At 38.0% G+C, this 19,659-nt stretch overlaps 1 pseudogene; it reads left to right on the top strand.

The window, feature by feature from the left end:
• The first annotated feature begins 18,295 nt into the window (after nt 1–18,295).
• On the top strand, nt 18,296–19,063 carry LOC100941470 (annotated as a pseudogene).
• Nucleotides 19,064–19,659: the final 596 nt, after the last annotated feature.

The following is a 19,659-nucleotide window of genomic DNA, read 5'->3' as shown; positions in this document are numbered from 1 at the left end:
ACTTGATTTATTAAATTTATGGATGATACTCTTTCATAAATTCTTTTAAAATTATCAGACTACATCAGATACTGCTTTCTCACTTTATTTCTCACCTAATTTGGGGGGACTACAATTAAAGATATACTAGACCTTATTATTATATACCCTATGAATTCTATTCTTAGTTTTCCATCAGTATTTTTACATGTTGCATTCTTGATATATTTGGCTGAATTAATTTTTAGTTCACTTATTTTTCTCTTGAACTATTTGTAATAATGATTTTAGTATTTGATCATCAGTGAGCTTTAATCTCATTTAATATTCCCAATACCTTTGAGGTTTCTTGTAGAACAAGTCACATTATATGTGTGGGTGTGTTTGGAATATATGTAAACACTGTGTCTTAATGATTATAGAAGTTTCTAGGTTTCATAGCTAGTAAGTGACAGTACAAGCATTATCATCAACTGGTCAGATTCTAGAAGTTTACTTGGAAAATAAGAAGTAAAATTGCTAAAGGAAGTATAAACAGAAGTTTAGATCATGACTTAGCTAATTCTTTCTTTCTTCTAACTAAAAGTAATATTTAACACCACATATAAAATGGTAATATTTTAAAATGTCATTGGCATTTGTATACTATATATTACATATATATTTATTCTTAGTTTGAAAATTACATCTTTCTGTATGGTGAGGTAATTTTTTTTAAACTTTATATGGAGAAATTGACACAGTATATGTTAAAATTATGTTGGTTTTAGCTTAACTGATATTCATTTACTATTTGTCCAAAAAGGGGGAAAAACCATAGTAAAGTCCAAAGCTTGATATACACATACTTTTAAAAAGAAGAAAAAGGGTGACAGGGGAGGAGGAAAATAAAATAAGAAGGAATGAGGGGTGGAGGAGAATGGGGGATAACAAACTACCAAACTAACTTAAAAAAGAAAAAACTTAAAAAACACATGGTATGAAACACATGGTTTCCAACTTGTAGAAACTTAATCTTCCATATGACATAACTGGTAGGAAAAGAATCATAGCCACACAAATGCCCATTGATCCATGAATGGATCAATGAATTGTGGTATATGTATACCATGGAATATTATGCAGCCATAAAGAAAGATGGAGACCTTACCTCCTTCATGTTTACATGGATGGAGCTGGAAAATGTTCTTCTTAGCAAAGTATCTCAAAATGGAAGAAAAAGTGAAACTAATTTATAGCTTTCATATGAAAGCTATAACCTAATTATAGCCTAAGAATATGGGGAGGGGGGAAGTGGAGAGGAGGGGAGGCGGGGTGGATGGGTTGAGGGAGGGTGATTCGAGGGATCACCTCTATGATTTATCTTACAAGGGTACAAGTGAATCTTTCTAAAAGTAGAATGTAAACGTCTTAACACAATAACTAAGAAAATGACATGAAGTCTATGTTAATCAGTTGGATGAAAATATTTCAAATTGTATATGAAAACACCACACTGTACCCCATTATTGCATTAATGTACACAGCTATGATTTAATAAAAAAAAAAAAGCAGGAAAAAAAACATAGCCACCTCTAAAATCAGAATAGAGAAGAAATTTATGTCATTACCTACGTATAGCTGACTAAATTAACAAATATTGACACTTCAGCAGAAACATGCATATTATAGATAAACAAATCACTTTGGAGAATGTAACACATCCCCATGTTCTGTGCTTTACTGAAGCTCATTGTAGATATGCATTTTCAGAACTTGCTCCTAAGCATTTTTCCAGCACAGCAAAATGTTGCTGTAAAGCACCTTACTAAAATATCAATTTACCTATTCAGAGTCCAACCATATGTTCCACCTTTTCTTGAGATATAGTGAACTCTCACTGTGACAGACAAAAGCTGTTATGTAGGAGTATTCGTGTTTATATTCTAATATGTGAATTAGGCCAGAGATTTTATAGAACGGTACTTATTTAGTGAGTGCTGTTATCTCTCAGTAGGTAATTTCACTTTAATACCTACCAAGACCATAAAGAAAATGTCATTTTGGAGGGAATATTACTATGAATACATTTATAATAACTGGTTCCTATTTAAAAATAAACACAATCTGTGGAGAGTGGACTGTGAGATGGCAGGGCCCTCACAGCCTGGGGAACATTCAGAGAATGAACCCCCAACTGTTTCTCCTCCATTTCAAACAGCCATATTCCTTTCTTCATGCTCCTTCTGCCAGAAGTCACATAGCTCTTTCTTTGTCCAGTTAAGTATGCAGAGACCCTTGTGATTTTTGCCTTTCTACTTCTTGTAACATGTTAATGAAGTTGAGTAGAAACTACTAAGTCACATAGTTCTACCTTTGTTTTGTAAACTATGCAGAGATCCTCATGATCTTACCCTTCTTACTTCTTGCCATATGTTACATCAAGTAGAAACCATTAATGTCGTGATTTGTCTTTATTAAAATCATTTATATTTTACAATTGTACTGTAAGACCAAAATTATGTCTTTTGTTTATGCTATTTTCCCATATTGTCTATGCTACTTTCCCCTGGACAACCCTATACAGATACTGTAGAATAAAGCTGATTTTGTGCTTTGGTGCTAGCTCCAGCCATCAGCTCAGTCAGACCTCACGATCCCATCTTTTGTTTCCAGGTCTTTTCTTGTGCTGTGTTTTCCTCACTCCCCACCAATTCCACTCTGGTTCACAACAACATTCTGTATAGCTAAGGACACAGTCAAATGACCAAATAGATAACCTAGAGAATGGGAAAAAAATACTTGCATGCTATACAAGTGATAACAGATTGATAACTGGAATCTACAGAGAACTTGTGCAAATCAGCAAGAAACAACCAAATAACCACATCAAAAAGTGGGCAAAAGACACAAAGAAAAATTTTTCTAATAAAGATATACTAATGGTCAACAAACTCAAGAAAAGGTGCTCAGTGTCTCTAATCATTAGGAAACTGCAAATCAAAACCACAATGAGGTGTCACCTAACTTCAGTGAAAGGGTCTCATATTTATAAGTCCCCAAACAACGTGGATGTGGATAAAAAAGAACTCTTACATACTGTTGGTGGAACTGTAAACTAGTACAAAGTCTATGGAAAGTAGTGTGGAGATAGCTCCAAGAAATTAAAGTAGCCCTATCATTTGATCCAGCAAACTCACTGCTAGATATATACCCAAAGGAAAAGAAGTCATTTTATAAAACGGACACTTGCACACAAATATTTATAACAGCACAATTCACAATCACAAAGAAGTGGAAACAACCCAAGTGTCCACCAATATGTGAATGAGTTAATGAAATGTGGTATATGCATACTCTGGAGTACTACTCAGCCATAACGAAACTTGGTGATCTAGTATCTTTTGTGACAACCTGGATGGATCTGGAGACCATTCTTCTAAGTGAAACATCACAGGAATTGGAGAAACAAGCACATGTATTCAATAAGTTGGATCTAATTGATCAACATTTAAGTGCACATATGGAAGTAAATTTCAACGAAAATCAAGTGGGGAGGAGAGCGTGGGGTGGGTAAATTCACACCTACTGGGTATGATATGCACTGCACTAGACTTAATCAGTGAAAAAAAAAATGTAAACAAAACGATACCCCCAAATATGCTGAAATAAAATAAACACACTGATGAAAACTGGATATGATCTAAGTAACAATCATTCATGAACAAATTGCATGTACAAAACAACTTATCTCAATAGAAAAATATAGAATTAGGAGTTAATTTATTCAAATTTTGAATATGCTAAGGCTTGAAATAACAAGAAATTGTATAGTTCTTCAATCAAAGGCTCAATGCATCATTCAAAAAGAAGAAAAAAGGGCAGTGCCAGTTGCTCAGTGGGTAGGGTTCCAGCCACATGCACCAGGGCTGGTGGGTTCCAACCCAGCCGGGGCCCGCTGAAACAAACAAGTAGCTAGGCATTGTGGTGGGCACCTGTAGTCCCAGCTATTTGAGAGGCTGAGGCAAGAGAATCACTTGGGCCCATGAGTTTGAGGTTGCTATGAGCTGTGATGCGACAGCACTCTACCAAGGACAACAAAGTAAGACTTCGTCTCAATAAAAACAAAAAAAGAAAAGAAAGGGATAAATTATAAGGTGAAAGAGGCTATTAAAATATTAAAAATAAAATCTAGGCAATTTTCAATATTACTAATAAAATAATCATGGAACAAGAAAAATAATATTTTTATGAATAATTAGGAAAGTGTGGCATTGTAGGTTATTAAAATAAAAGTTGATCAAGATCATATCAATTGTGTGTCAGTATTTTTAAATTGTTTTTTAGATAAAATATGTTATCTTGATAGTCTCTTTCTTTCCTTCCTTCCTTTCACGAATGAATTTGCAAACCAAGTTTTCAATGTAAATGAGCGTATCTTCCAAATTTGACATTGGTTGTGCTGTGAGACTAAACTCTAGTCTAAAAATGTGAATCAGCTTATGAATATATAATTAAAGATCTGTAGAAAACTTCAAGTGAGTCATTCTACATGAGTCTAAATGAAGCATATGATTTTAATTTTCTAAGTGCAAAAGGTTTCTTGGGATCTATAGCACATTGAAATAAAAGTAGAAATGATTCCTAAACATTTTGCAAAAGACATCACATCAGAATGGAAATATGTGTTAGTGGAACTGGAATGTGAAATGGATTCTCTCTGTTCCTTGCCATGATTGTTTGGGTGCAGAGAGACTGGAGAGAGGAAGCTAGTTTAAGGGGAAATAAAGTATACCACGTGCCACCAAAACATCCAAACCTCTGAGTATCTTATGATCTACTGACCTTTCTCATTTGAGAATTGTACATAGGCACGCTCCATGGTAACACACAGTCTGTTTTAACCTGTTAGGGTTTTATGCTTAGGTTTTGCATAAAGAAAGATTTTACTTTTAAACTCCTTGGAGATAACTAACAAATCAAATATAAAAATTTTGAGGATCAAAAATGGTAGCTGGTGTATACCTTTTAAAGAGAGAGACATAAAGAGCAAGACTCATTTATGAAGCAGCATCTGGATAAAAGTCATTATGGGAAATTCCATAGGATTTTTAAAATTCATTTACAAACTATCCATTCTGAGCTCTTTCTCTCATCTTGGGGCCTGTGGAGGTCTGCTGGGAACAGGACTTCTAAAACCCAAAGAGAGCTTTGGTTCCAGAGACCCCAGCAAAAATGGCCTTGGACCACAGCCTTCCGGACATATTTGTTCTTCTCAAAATCGAAGGCGTTTATGTCTGAGCTGAAACTGAATTCTGTTTGGGCAAGGGATGTGCTTATGTTTACAAAGCAAAGAGCACAGTGACTCCTGGCAGGAAACCAAACAAAACCAGGGTAATCTGGATAAAGATAACTCGGGTCCATGGAAACAGTGGCGTGGTTTGTGCCAAATTCCGAAGCCACTTCCTGCTAAGGCCATTGGACCCAGAATCTGTGTGATGCTGTACCCCTCAAGGATTTAAATTGAAAAAAAAAAGTGAATAAAAGTGGATTTGTGCTCTTGTATGTATTTTTTTTTAATTAAATCATAGCTGTGTACATTAATACTGTCATGGGGTACAGTGTGCTGTTTTTATATACAATTTGAAATGCTCTTGTATTTTTATTAAGAGGTGTTAAAAGACTTACTGCCTTGGGCGGTGCCTGTGGCTCAAAGGAGTAGGGCACTGGCCCCATATGCCGGAGGGGGCGGGTTCAAACCTAGTCCTGGCCCAAAACTGCAAAACAAAACAAAACTTACAGCCTTAACTTGAGTAGGCATATGTTTAAAATGGAGATTATATAGCACTTACAGAGTACAAGGAAGTCAGAGATATAGGTATATATAATGACAATTACAGGGCAAGTACAGAGATTTAGAAGATAAATGATTTTTTTTCCTGTATGGGGGCTATAAAAGAAAAACAGAGTTTAATGTGAGTATCTTATTAATACATGGCCTTGGGTACAGGCTGGAATAGATGTGGGAATTGGAAGAGTGACTTCCTTCCTCAAAGATTGAGAGTAGCTGAAAGAAGCTTAAAAGTGTTTAAAGTATCTTGTGGATATACTTGTTCTATATAGATTGGATGGGAAGCTTGAAGGTGGGATTTGGAATAATTTAGATGGAGATTCTGTTTTGAAGGGTTTGGGCCACTCACTCATACAGGCAGGCAAATGAGATATCCTTGGGATTTATGACTGGACAGAGCATTCCAATCCTTAACACTTGAGTGGGAAGAATATGCAAACTGGAAATAAACCATATGTTTTCACCTTAGAAAAAGTAATTGTGGGTGGGAATAGTGTGTGGACACACAGGTTATCTTGGGTTCATGTTTTAACATAGTAAAAGTGCAAGGGTAACATTGTTTTTAGCAGGTTATAATATCGTTGTAAACAGTGCTCCTGAGTATTTAAATTTCCTGAATATTTGCCAAAATAAAATTTTGAACTAAGGCCCAAAATAAAAATAAATAAATAAGTAAAAACTACCCATTGTTAATGCTAGGTAACCTGTCTGTTTTCTATGTAATATTATTGAACTCCATGCCAATGCACCCAGTCCATTGGAATCAGCAGTAGAATATGGTCAATAAATTATTCACAATACGTTTTAAAACTAACCATCAATTTAGTTCATGTTTGATTTTCAAACAATTGTGTATGAGAAGGCACAGACAAAGTCTAACTTAAAAGTATTGTTGTGTTCTGATGTCAGAATTTATTTTGATTGCATTGCATTCTGTTCAATTTTAATAGCCTACAGCTGTGTGACTATAAGAACTGCCTTCTCCTTTCCTAAAAAACAAACTCTACATAGTAGAAGATAATTTCTTTTAGTTTCACTTGAACCAAGTAAGAATATAAAATCACAGCATTTAACCCAAACTTCCCTCATTATCTCAGTTCTGTAAGACCAATAAATTCACCAGAGAAATGTTATGGAATAAACCCATCTGATTTTCAAAAGGCAGATTATTTCAAGTTGCTGTGGCAACCATTTTTTAAAAAGCATTGTAGTGCAACGTAACCTAAAAGAAGATAATCAAAGTGCTAAAGCTTATTGATTGCTTTGGAGTGGTTACCCTTTTTCCATCCCTTTTAGGTTACTTCTTATGATTGTGAAGCCACATCTAAAAAATGAGTGGCGACCCTTAACACATTTAGGTTAAGCATTTATCAGTATAAGTAGTATATGTGTTTGTGGAGAAAGGATTAGAATATTCAATTTAAAGTTTTAAAATTCCAGTGAAAGCACTAATTTAAATTTTGATAGGGACTTTAATTAACTAACTCATTTTGCCTCACATTCTCTCCTTGTTGTTGAAAAAATACTGTTTGATACTAAGCATCTCTTTTTTTCTGTTTTTCTTTCCTTGTAAGGTTGAAGAAATCATTTCTATAAGGATTATGTGTCCAAGAGAAGAATTGGTAGGCTGGCCAGGAATGACCCTTGGGCTAGAATGTTTTTTTATGCATGGGTAACTGTGTATTTAATCTTTCTGTTATTTATTGTCTCAATTTGTCAACGGAACTAGCTCATCGAATAATTGTGATAACAGGATGTGCTTCAAGTCTTCTGAGTGACTATAATAAAACAGAATTTTTGCTACACATCCTCTCTCAAATTTTTTCAAAAGGAAAATGCAAAGAACAAATTAAGAAATAAACAATACAACAAATAATTTCCTCAGCTCCAAGTGATAAAGAGTGAGAAGCCAGGGGCGGCTTAAAGAAGGAGGGTGCCTGCCCTATATTCTAGAGCCAAAAACTGCAAAAGAAAAAAAAATAATAATAATAAGTGAGAAGCCAGAACTGAAACACTGCTGTGACTTCCCAATGCCATCTCCGATCTTGTAAAACTTAAGGATCAATATCCTGAAAAACATAATTAACATCTGTTTGATTGGAACCCCTTGAGATCTAGGGTCATAAGAAAGGTTAGGGAGGTCAATTCAGAGGCTGCAGTATGATGATACAGAGCCACAGGGCAGGGGTGTTAAAGAAAAACACGTAAGATATACAACTGTTATGTGCCTATAATTATTAAAAATCAAGACAATTTAAGAAGAAAAACATGGATATTAACAGGCCATAAATCATTTCTCTTGTTTACAGTCTTGTCTTTTGCTAGGGAAGGTGGTGGTGGGATAAGTGGACAAAGGGTGGAGGAAAGTCTGTGAATGCCAAATGCCAGTGTAGAGAACCATCTGCTACAAAAATCTTTGCATCCAACGTCTAAGCAAAGTATGCTCCTAAGATAAAGAAAATAGCTGTTTTTTGAGCAAGGACATAAAAGAAAGGTTCATATAGAGAGAATGGACTGCTGAGCTCACTTCCCTTCCCTCCTATTATTCTTCAGCATGTAGCCTGCGTCAATCAAAGATGAATAATAAATGGGAAAGGAACCAACATAGTACTTAAGTGTAATAACTGGAAAAGCAGATAGAGAATACAAACCATAAAAAAGGAACAGCCTGAAGGAATATAGGAATATTTAGGCCAGTCGTGGTGGCTGTCGCCCGTAATATCAGCACTCACCATACATAAAAATTAACTCAAGATGGATTAAATACTTAAATGTAAGACCTGAAACCATAAAAATCCTAGAGCAGTGGTTCTCAACCTTCCTAAGGCTGTGACCCTTTAATATAGTTCCTCATGTTGTGGTGACCCCCAACCATAAAATTATTTCTGTTGCTACTTCATAACTGTAATTTTGCTACTGTTATGAATTGTAATGTAAATATCTGATATGCAGGAGACCCCCCCAAAGGGGTCACAACCCACAGGTTGAGAACCGCTGTCCTAGAGGAAACCCAAGGATTCTTGACGTTGACCTAGACAAAGAATTAATGATGAATGTCCCCAAAATAAAATATAACAAAAACCAGAAATGAATGAGATTTAATTAAATTAAAAAGATTCTGCATAGCAAAATAAATAATTAATCGACTAAATAGGCATCCTACAGAATGAGAGAAAATATTCCCAAACTGTACATCCAATGAAGGACTAATATCAAGAATTTACACGGAACTCAAATCAGAAAAAAAAAAAAAACATTAAAAAGTGGGCAAAAGACATGAACATTTTTCAAAAAAGAGAGAAACAAGTATCCAACAAAATAATGAAAAAAATTCTCAACATCACTAATCGTCAGAGAAATAGAAATTAAAGCAGCAATGAGATACAAACTTACCCTTACCCTTACCCTTAATGGCCATTTTCAAAAAGTCCTAAAGCAATAGATGTTGGGATGGATGCACTGAAAAGGGAAGGCTTGTACATTGTGGGTGGAAATGTAAATTAGTCAACCTCTATGGAGAATAGTTAGGGGATTTCTCAAATAACTAAAAGTAGGTTTACCATTTAATCCAGCAATCCCACTACTTGGTACCTGCCCGAAGGAAAAGAAGTCATTATATCAAAATGACACCTCATTTTTATTGCAACACAATTTACAACTGCAAAGATATGGAATCTATCTAAGTGCCCATTAACTTATCAGTAGATAAAGAAAATATGTGTGTACATACCATGGAATACTACTTCCTTGGTATACATATGAAATAATGTCTTTTACAGCAGCTTAGAGCTGGTGGCCATTTTCCTAAGTGAGGTAACTCAGGAATGGAGAACCAAATCCTAAAGGTTTTCCCTAGTGACATAATGGACATTGGAAACTCAGAAGGGGGAAGGTGGGAGGATGGTGTGGGATGAAAATTACCTATTGGTACAATGTTGATGGGTACACACAAAAAGCCCAGACTTCCCCACTATACAGTTGATCTACGTAACAACAAACGATTTATACCCTCTAAACCTAATGAAATAAATAATATACATAATATATACACAATTGAATTAGTTATAAATGTTTTTCTTAACTAAGCAGAGTTTAAACTATAAGGGCATTCTTTGTTTTCTTAAGCAGAAACCTGGACATTAACAATAGTTACAGGAATTGCTTAGGAGCCCAACAAGGACACTAAGGACTGTGTATTTGCAGTCTACCACCCTTACCAAATTCTTTTTTGATCCTCACATTTGTCACTTACTGCCACTCCAGGCAACAGGTCCTCATAATAGCATCTCAAGCAGAAAGTAGGGGATTAAGGTAAAAGGCCTTATCCTCTGAGATTGTTTTGTTATTCCAGAAGACAAAAGTCTTCAGAAGGTTAATAGCAATAGTGTCTTGAATTTCATTATCCAAAATTTCCATCGTATGATCACTCTTAACTTGCAAGAGAGAGTAGAAAATTATTATCTATTATTCTGTGGGTCCAGACACAAAGTGCCAGGGTTTTATCAGAATAAAGGGTGGTAGATGTTAGGTATAAAATAGTGTCTGCCAGAAATGCTTTTAATTAAAAATGGCATTTTTTATGATCCAATATTTCTTTTTTTAACTTCATTTTTATTAAGTCATAATGGTACACATTTATGGGGTACAATGGGATGATTTGATATGCAATCTAAGCCTATTTTCTTAAGTGTTATCATGAAAGATGTTGGATATTATCAAAAGCTTTTTCTGCATCAATTGATAGAATCATATGGCTTTTGTTTTTTATTTTATTTGTGTTATGTATTATATTCATAGATTTGCATATGTTAAACCAAACTTGTAACCCTGGGATAAAACCAACTTGATTGTGGTGTACACTTTTTTTGATGTGTCATTGAATTTTGTTTGCTAGGATCTTATTGAATATTTTTGCATCAATATTCATTAATCATATTGGTCAATAGTTTTATTTATTTGTTGGGTCCTTTCTTGGTTTGGAGATCAAGGTGCTATTTGCTTCATGAAATGTGTTGGAGAGGACTCCTTCTTTTTCTATGTTTTGGAAAAGGTTATGTAATATAGGTACTAGTTCCTCTTTGAAGGTTTGGTAGAATGCTATTGTAAAGCCATCTCAGCCTGGACTTTTCTTTTTTGGGAGATTTTGTATAGTTGATGCTATTTCAGTGCTTGATATAGGTCTATTCAAAATTTCTAATTCTTTCTGGTTGAGTCTAGGAAGGTGGCATGCTTCCAGGTATTGGTCTATTTCCTCCAGATTTTCATATATTTCTGAAGATGTGTCTGTCCAAATTTTTATCAGCATTTATATGGAAATGCAAGAAATTATATTCACCAAATGCTAATGATGTTTATTTTTGAATGGTTTAATTTGGGATATTGCTTTCACTTTAATTTTCAACCAGTATTTGAATCATTTTTGAGCTTGTGTGTGCATCAATTTCATAATATTAATAAATAAAAAAATATTCTTTTAAAAAGGCTTTGAAAATAATTTCTGTGGTAACCAAAATATCTTCAATGATAGTACTTTTATTAATAACACATCTAAAATGAAAAGCATTGAAAAACAAGTTTTCAATTTATAATACAGGCGTGATGCCTGTAGCACAGTGGTTATGGTGCCAGCCACATGCACCAAGGCTGGCGGGTTCAAACCCGGCCTGGGCCAGCTAAGCAACAATGACAACTGCAACAAAAAAAATAGCTGGGCATTGTGGTAGGTACCTGTAGTCCCAGCTACTTGGGAGGCTGAGGCAAGAGAATCACTTAAGCCCAAGAGTTTGAGGTTGCTGTGAGCTGTGATGCCACGGCACTCTACCAAGGGTGACATAGTGAGACTCTGTCTCAAAATAAATAAATAAATAAAATCTATAATACACTTACCTCTCTAAAGTCATGTAGACTTTGAGAAAAGTGAGCTGAATACAAAGAAATCTAATTAATAAAAGTAACTTATCTAGCATATTTTAGAAAATGTTGTAGAGACCTAAATTTTTTTTTTTTTTTTGCAGTTTTTTGGCCCGGCTGGGCTCACATGCCCTACTCTTTTGAGCCACCAGCGCTGCCCAAGACCTAAATTTGTATACCCTTGTAATCAATGTTGATTATTTACATTAGACCAAGAAATATGTAAGTGCAGAAATTAATAGTTCAGTATACATGGACCATTTGTATTGCTATAAAGGAATACCTGAGGCTTCATAATTTTAAAAGAAAAGAGGTTTATTTGGCTCACAGTTCCTGCAAAAGGTACAAGACGCATGGCACTAGCATCTGTATCTGTTGAGAGTTTCACCTGCTTCCTCAGGGCTGAAGGCAAAAGGGAGTTGGCATGTAGAGAACAAGTGGAGGAAAGCAAGAGAGAAAGGAAGGCGGTTCCAGGCCCTTTATAACAATTTATTCTTTTAGGATCTAACAGAGCAAGAACTCACTCATTAACACAAGGATGTCACCAAGCCATTCATGAGGGATCCTCCTCCATAACCCAAACACCTCCCAGCACGCCCCACCTTTCATATTGGGGATCAAATTTCAACATAAAACTTGGCAGGGCCAAACAAATCATACCCAAACCATAGTAATATGAAATATAGATTTTATTAGGACTCTATAAATCCATGATAAGACAGAAAATCACATATAATAGCAGCGTAGTTCTAAATTCATAAAAGCCTTATATATTGCTCAATGAATGTTGGTTACATTCCTTTTCATACAGATAATACTAATATTTCACACTTAACAGCTATTTCTTTCCATTTCGTAATTATATCCATTTGACTGGGGAGAGGTTCTTGCCTCAGTAAGACATCTCGGCTTGAAGTAGCTTCATTGGCAGTTTCCACCAAAGACTTCCCTAAAAAGAACTCTTAATCTGCACTAGTAATTTGTCAAAAGGTTCCTGCTAACCAAAGATATTGCCTACCTTAAAAAATGGTGAAAAAGTGAAAATTAGCCAGCACCTAACATCTGATTTTATGCAATCCCTTTTCCCTCTTTATGTTTCCCCTAAAGAAATGAAGGAAGAGAGAAGGTTAATAACCATGAAGCATAATTACCATTTGTGTCATCACTAAGGATTTAAAACAGGAGTACTACAAATAAAAGTTAGACAACATTGATTCCATTAAAATCTAATCAAACAAAACATTCTAGTCCAAAGGTTATAAAACTGTGGTTCCTAGAGCAGTAACATTAGCATCACCAGGGAATTTTTTAGGCATACAAATTTTGGGGTCCCACTGGGGCCTACTAGCTCAGAAATGTGTGGATAAAGACCATCAATTTGTATGCCATGTCCTATAGGTGATTCTGTTCATCCCTCAAGTTTGAGAACCCCAGTTCTAGTCTTTTAGCCAGCTCGGTTATCCCCAGCCCTTTTTTACAAATCTCTTTCCCTTTCTTTCAACCTGTGTTTATTCCAACCAGTAGGTCTAAATGGAATATTACTAGTACTCATAATATTACTTGGGACTAAGCTTCTAATTTTAACCTCTGTGATTATGGTGTATATCAATTTACAATTTCACACACCCAGAAAAGAAAAAAACAAGAAAACTCCTCAAGATAATGTTTTTTTCACACCTGAGTCTAGCTCTCTCAGTGTCCAAGGTCTGCCTTGCCCCGTAAAGCAGCGGTTCTCAACCTGTGGGTCGTGACCCCTTTTTAACAATGAAAATACATTGCGGCATTAGGAAGGTTGAGAACCACTGCCCTAAAGGAACATGATTCTGGCAATTACTTTTTGTTTCCACAACTCTTTTATTCGCTGCTCTTCTTTCCCCTGAAAAGGGGGAAAGGAAGATGGCAGGAGAGAGGATATTAAAAATCAAAGGAAAATTGATGGTTCTCACAAATGAGAACACCTATGGTTCTGTACTTAGAATTTTCTTCTCCATTTTATGTATTTTTAGTAATGAGAAAAACTATTTCAAATACTGTTTGAATTTGAAAAAGATATTTGAATTCTTTCAACCTGAGCTTCAAGGACACTGGATTCAGCTGTATTCCTCACATTGTTTCTAATGAAGCAAGAATGACTGAGCTATCTTTGCAGTCATATACATTTGGCAGCTCATTAGTACTGCTATTATTTTTACTTTCTCTTAATTCTCTCAAATATATATTTTTTCCCTAAAAGTATGAAAAAAAGAAGGAATGATGTATCTTGGTATCTATGTGAAAAATCAGTTTATGAAATTCCATACTCTGTACTTTATAATACATAAGTCATTTCTTATTTCCCTGCAGACATATTGCTTTTGGTTAAACTAACTTCACATTTTCTCTGAGAGACTCTTACCTTCACTAAACAAATTTATGCAGGCTTTCTGCTTCTTAACCTACTCGTGTCTAAATTCTCATTTCCAGGACTTTGGTTTATTGGAAAACTTATTTGGGTTAAAAAGTGACCCAGATAGGCTCAGCTCCTGTAACACAGTGGTTACAGTGCCAGCCTCATGCACCAAACATGTCGAGTTCGAGTCCGGCCTGGGCCAGCTAAACAACAATGACAACTGCAATAAGAAAATAGCCAGGCGTTGTGGTGGATGCCTGTAGTCCCAGCTACTTAGGAGGCTAAGGCAAGAGAATTGCTTAAGCCCAAGAGTTTGAGGTTGCTGTGAGCTGTGACACCATGGCACTCTATCCAGGGCGACATAGTGAGACTCTGTCTCCAAAATAACAAAAAAGTGACCCAGATAAATTTTGAAATTAATGTTTAGAAAGCTGTAAGCTTTTGAAAGAATAAAAGCACAAAATAAACAAAATATTTTGTTCTTATTAATAAACAAAATATCCAATTTATTTTATTCTTAAAAAATATAGCAGTATTAGTTCATGTATTACTGTGCAAAAAAATTGCACTATGGAAACAAAATTCATAACGTCACAGTATGTTTTGGTCAGGAATGTTGGGAAATTATTATGTACCTCATTTCGTATCATTTATCTGTAACTGAGAAAAAGGTACTACAAAATTCCATGTACTTTTTTAAAACACCAAGGTTGTTTCAAATTTCAGGAAGAGAGAGAAAAATGCTAGAGGTAGAGATAGAGAAAGAGAGAGATAGAGGTATAAGATGTATATTGTTATCAAAATAGATATATAGATATTAAGAAAGATAATGTATTACTGAATCAGTTAAGGTACTGGCAGAAACACTCAAAAGTGTTTCATTGAAATATAAATTGTAAACGGATCTATTTACAGAGATGTTGAGAGAGTTACAGGATTGAGCGAGAGACTAGCGACAGAATAAAACCATTATGGCCCCTGGGCTGGAAGAGAACAGAGGAAGAAAAGTTGTCACCTTAACTCAGAGAAATCTGAAGACTCTGAAGGACTGCCCTTGAATATACATATGAAATACACCTGAGGATCCTATTTAAATAGAGATTCTGATTAAAGCCAGGAATGAATCAGAGATTGTGCCATTTCTAACAATTCCCAGGTGACCCTGATGCTGCTGATCCAAGGACCTACTTGGAATAGCAAGAGCCTGACTCAGCCACTGGAGAACTCTCAAGGAAGCAGGGAAGAAATGGGGAGAATAAACACATCACTATCTCTTGCCTCCTCTCTGCAGACCTCCTTGAAGTGCCTACCACTGTCTAAAACCCAGCAGGAAGCCAGAGGCAAGGAAGACTAGATTATGTATTTTACCAGGAGAATCTTACTGAGGCACAGGGCGGAGCAAAATGAGCCATGTTATACAGAAGGCCTTGTGTAGTTTCCTCACATGCATCCACATCAGTACTGAACTAAATACTTGAGATGGATCCCCAGCGTTCTCTCTCTGTTTAGTTCTGTCTTCAGGATAATTTCTCCTATGAACTCTAGTTGCTTTGATTCCCCTAGACTCTCATACCTGCCTCTTCAGCATGGTCTGTAGAGCTTAACCTAGGTCCCTCTTCCCTACACTTCTTTTTCTTATTCCCATTTATTCCTTTTTTTCCAAGATTGCCCATTTTTAGATATTTCCAATATGTTGCTTACATTTTGGTTATTTTAGGAAGGATGGTGCTATAGTTTAGAGGCTTATCCCCACTAAACCTCATATTGAAAATTGATCCCCAGGGTTGGAGGTGGGGCCTAATACAAGGTGCTTATATGGGGTAGGATCCTCAAGCATAGATTAATGTTCCCCCTGGGTGGGAAGTTTGAATGAATTCTTACTTGAATTAACTTATTAGTTCTGGTGAGAACTCGTTGTCCAAAAAAGTCTTGCACTTGTTATGTGATCTCTGCACACACTGCCTTCCCTTTGTCTTCCACCATGAGTGGAAGTAGCCGGAGACCTTCACCAGAAGCAGATGTCAGCACCATGCTTCTTGTACAGCTTGCAGGACCATGAGCCAAATACATCTCTTTCTCTTAAAAATTACCCAGCCTCAGATATTCCTTTATAGCAACTCAAATGCATTAACACAAATTTAGTCCCTGCCACTTCATCTTGGTCAGAAGCAGAAATACCTCATATGGATTATGGTTAATGATTTATTGTTTAATCAGAGGCAATCTTGGTTAGAGAATCATTTTTAATTGAGTCTAATAGTACTTCTCTGTTAAAGAGCGGGATGGAGATGAGGGATAAAGGGTTGTCTTCTTAAATTCAAAAGGGACAATTGTATTAGTATTTCAGCTTTATTATTTAAAAACCAGCAACAAAAGAAGTATATTAGCAATTGTAGTTCAAACTTCCAACATTCCCATTCCAGTCTCCTATCCATTTTAGTTTTTTTTTTTTTTTTTTTTTGTTGGGGATTCATTGAGGGTACAAGAAACCAAGAAACCAGATTACACTGACTGTGTTTGTTAGGTAAAGTCTCTCTTACATTCGTGTCTTGCCCCCAAAAGGTGTGTCACACACTGAGAAACCCCTTTCCTCTCTCTGCTCTTCCTTCTTCCACCCTCCCTCCTTTCCACGCTCTGCTTTTCCTTTTCCCACCCAACTCTGGCCTTCTCTCTCTTTCTGATGTCCCCTCCCCCCCCACCATGTACTACATCTATTTTCAGAGATGGGGTCTTGCTCTGGCTTAGGCTGGTCTTGAATCGAGCTCAGGCCATCCATCCGCCTCGGCCTCCCAGTGTGCTAGGATGACAGGCATGAGCCACCATGCTGGGCCTGAATCAATCTTCAGAACAGAATCTAAAGGGCAATCCATACTGGTGACTGCATTGTTACTGAACTCGGTGGAAGAAACATTGAAGGGACAATTTTATTGCTCAGTCTCCACAGCATGTGTCTTTCCGTGGCATTTCTCCCTGGCAGAGGTGGTGGCAACAAGGCCGAGTTCAGGCTGTACATCCTGAGTGATCCTTTTTTCCTCTGAGTATCTTGGAGCAACTTGTTCAACCTCCCAAGCTCATTTCTCACGGATGAAGTGCGCAAACGGTGGCTGGTTGCCAGTGCTGAGTGGGGGGAGCATGCGCACTGAGCACCGCCTCCTTCCTGAAATCCCACTCAATTCCTCCGCCTCCCCCCGTAGGTGTGTGCCTATGGCCCACACTCCTCGTGGTGCAGGACCATTTGCGTGTAACATAAATGACATTTTTTTCATTATAACACTTTAAATTAATGTCTATGTGAACTATGTGAACATAGTGATTTTACAGCTATCATGGCTCAAGTGAAACAAGGGTAGACGGAATTTATTTACAGTTTTAAAACGACTCAACCTAAGCACTTTGTTTATGGCTGGCTGATGGGAGGGTGGTGGAGGGCATGGCCTGGGAATGGCCTTCACGCTGTCACTGAGCCTGGCTGCCACCATCAGGCCCTGATTCCCCCTAGAGCAGTGATTTTCAACTGGTGTGCCTCAAAAAATTTTAAAGATCATAAATTAAGTATTTTTTGGAAAGAAGTTCAAAGCACCGTCAATGGCATTGAAGTTCCTTTAGGTGGGCTAAGTCAGGGAGGGGGGATTAAAGGAGTTTGGTCATCTGAAAAGGTCAGAAGCTTGGCAGCTGCTTCAGTTCACTAGGCCAGGTAGGGAGACCCTAAGCCCTCCTCCCAAGGCAAGGGCTGAAGCTAAGGCCAGGAATGATGTCACTCACATAGGCATTGCTGAGGTCACAGAAGGTTGCCTGGCCTCCCCTCTGACTCCTTGCCTGCCACCCAGTCTCCCCAGCCAGCTGCCTTCTGCACATATCTGCACACACAGGAAGGGGAGGAAGGCTCAGAGACCATCCGGCCACTCTTAGGTACACAAAAGTGGTGGGGAAACGGGGGATGAGTCAGGACCTGGGATCCACCTGGCATTCCCAGTGCTGGGAAGGGGAGGCTCATGTGGTGGTGGTGGCAGGTGGCATGGGGATGAGGGGTACAGGGGGAGGGGGCAAGAGGGACAAGGGGATTTGTTTCTCTTGCCCACTGATTTAATCTTAACCTTCATCCTCATTCCTTATCCATTTTCCCTTCACTTCCCCCCTCCCTCCTGACACTCCCCCTCCCCACTGCCCACCCCCACCTCTAGCTGGCCATGGCATCTGAAGCAGAGAAAACATTCCAGCGGTTCGCTGTCTTCGGAGACTCCTCTAGCAGTGGCGCTGAAATAAACAACAAGAACTTCTCCAAGCTATGCCAGGACTGTGGCATCACGGATGGCAAGACGGTCACCTCTGTGGATGTGGACACTGTGTTCAACAAAGTCAAGGCCAAGGATGCCGGAACCATCACGTTTCAGCAGTTCACGGAAGCAATGAAGGAACTGAGCCAGAAGCGCTTCAAGGAAAAGAGCCCAGACCAAGGCCTACAGGACATTTATCAACTCATGGAGGGCAAGAATCCAGCCACCACTAGTGGTCACTGAGTGAGGTCCTGTCACAGCAGCCTGGTCAGAATAAGTCCACTGGAGAAAGAAAAATCCACCGTCCCTCTGTGCCCTGGACTTCCTCCCCTTGGGTGTGGATGGCTCTGGCTAGAGCGCCTGCCCACAGCTGGCTCTGGGCCCTAAGAGAAGCAGCCCAGGATCCGAGGAAGAGGAAGAACTGTGAGGACTTGTTCCATGGATCTCAGGGCCATCATAGGGGAGGAGGAGGAACCGGGCCTAAATACATTCGTTAGCTTCTACCAAGCCATAAGGGCGGGTGCCTTGGACCAGCAAACCAACACCAGCAAGTACACCGGCAGCCACGAGGAACACCTGGTTGATAGTGGCAAGGGCATCGCGGGACGGGAAGAGACCACTGAAAATTCAGGCTATGGGAAGGGCCAAAAGGGTGCTGGCACCTATGACAAGAAGAATTAGACAGGAGCCTCATCTGGGCCTTGAAGCCCCCCTCACCCTGTATCTTTAACACCGGGGAGCTGGGGAAACAATAAACATCTGTGTGTGCAGACGAAAATAAAAAAAAAAAGTGTGAACGAGTTTCTGAAAGATGAAAGGGATTGGGGAGATTTAAGAGTGAAGGGCTGAGGTGGAGGTCATATAAAAATGTCAGGTTCAAAGATCCAGGGTCAGAGTCGGGGTTGCAGGGGGAGAAGATCTCAAGTTGAGTAGAGAAAGTCTGGGAAAGACCCGAATGGGAGTAGATTAAGCGGGCCAGGGAAATTCCTGAAGTGGCTTAGAGCCATGCCTGATTCCTTGTATTGGCCCGTGGGTAGAGAGGAGTAACGGGTTTGGGGTCTCAGTTTCTGGGGTAGGCAGTTTCCTGCAGACCTGAAGTCTCTGCTCAGTGAATTTGCTTTGGGCGGATATCCTTGGTATTGCGTTGGTCTGCAGTAGCCATTCCATCAACATATTTCATACACATTAGTCCATATAGAAAATAACAAACAAACACAAACACAAAAACAGGAAAAATGGGATCCTGTGTTTTCCATGATGGATGGAACTGGAGGCCC

Source organism: Otolemur garnettii, unplaced genomic scaffold (genome assembly GCF_000181295.1).
Source record: "Otolemur garnettii isolate 467f Iridium unplaced genomic scaffold, OtoGar3 scaffold00072, whole genome shotgun sequence".
NCBI classification, from domain to species: domain Eukaryota; kingdom Metazoa; phylum Chordata; class Mammalia; order Primates; family Galagidae; genus Otolemur; species Otolemur garnettii.
This window is presented reverse-complemented; position numbering and strand designations above follow the sequence as displayed.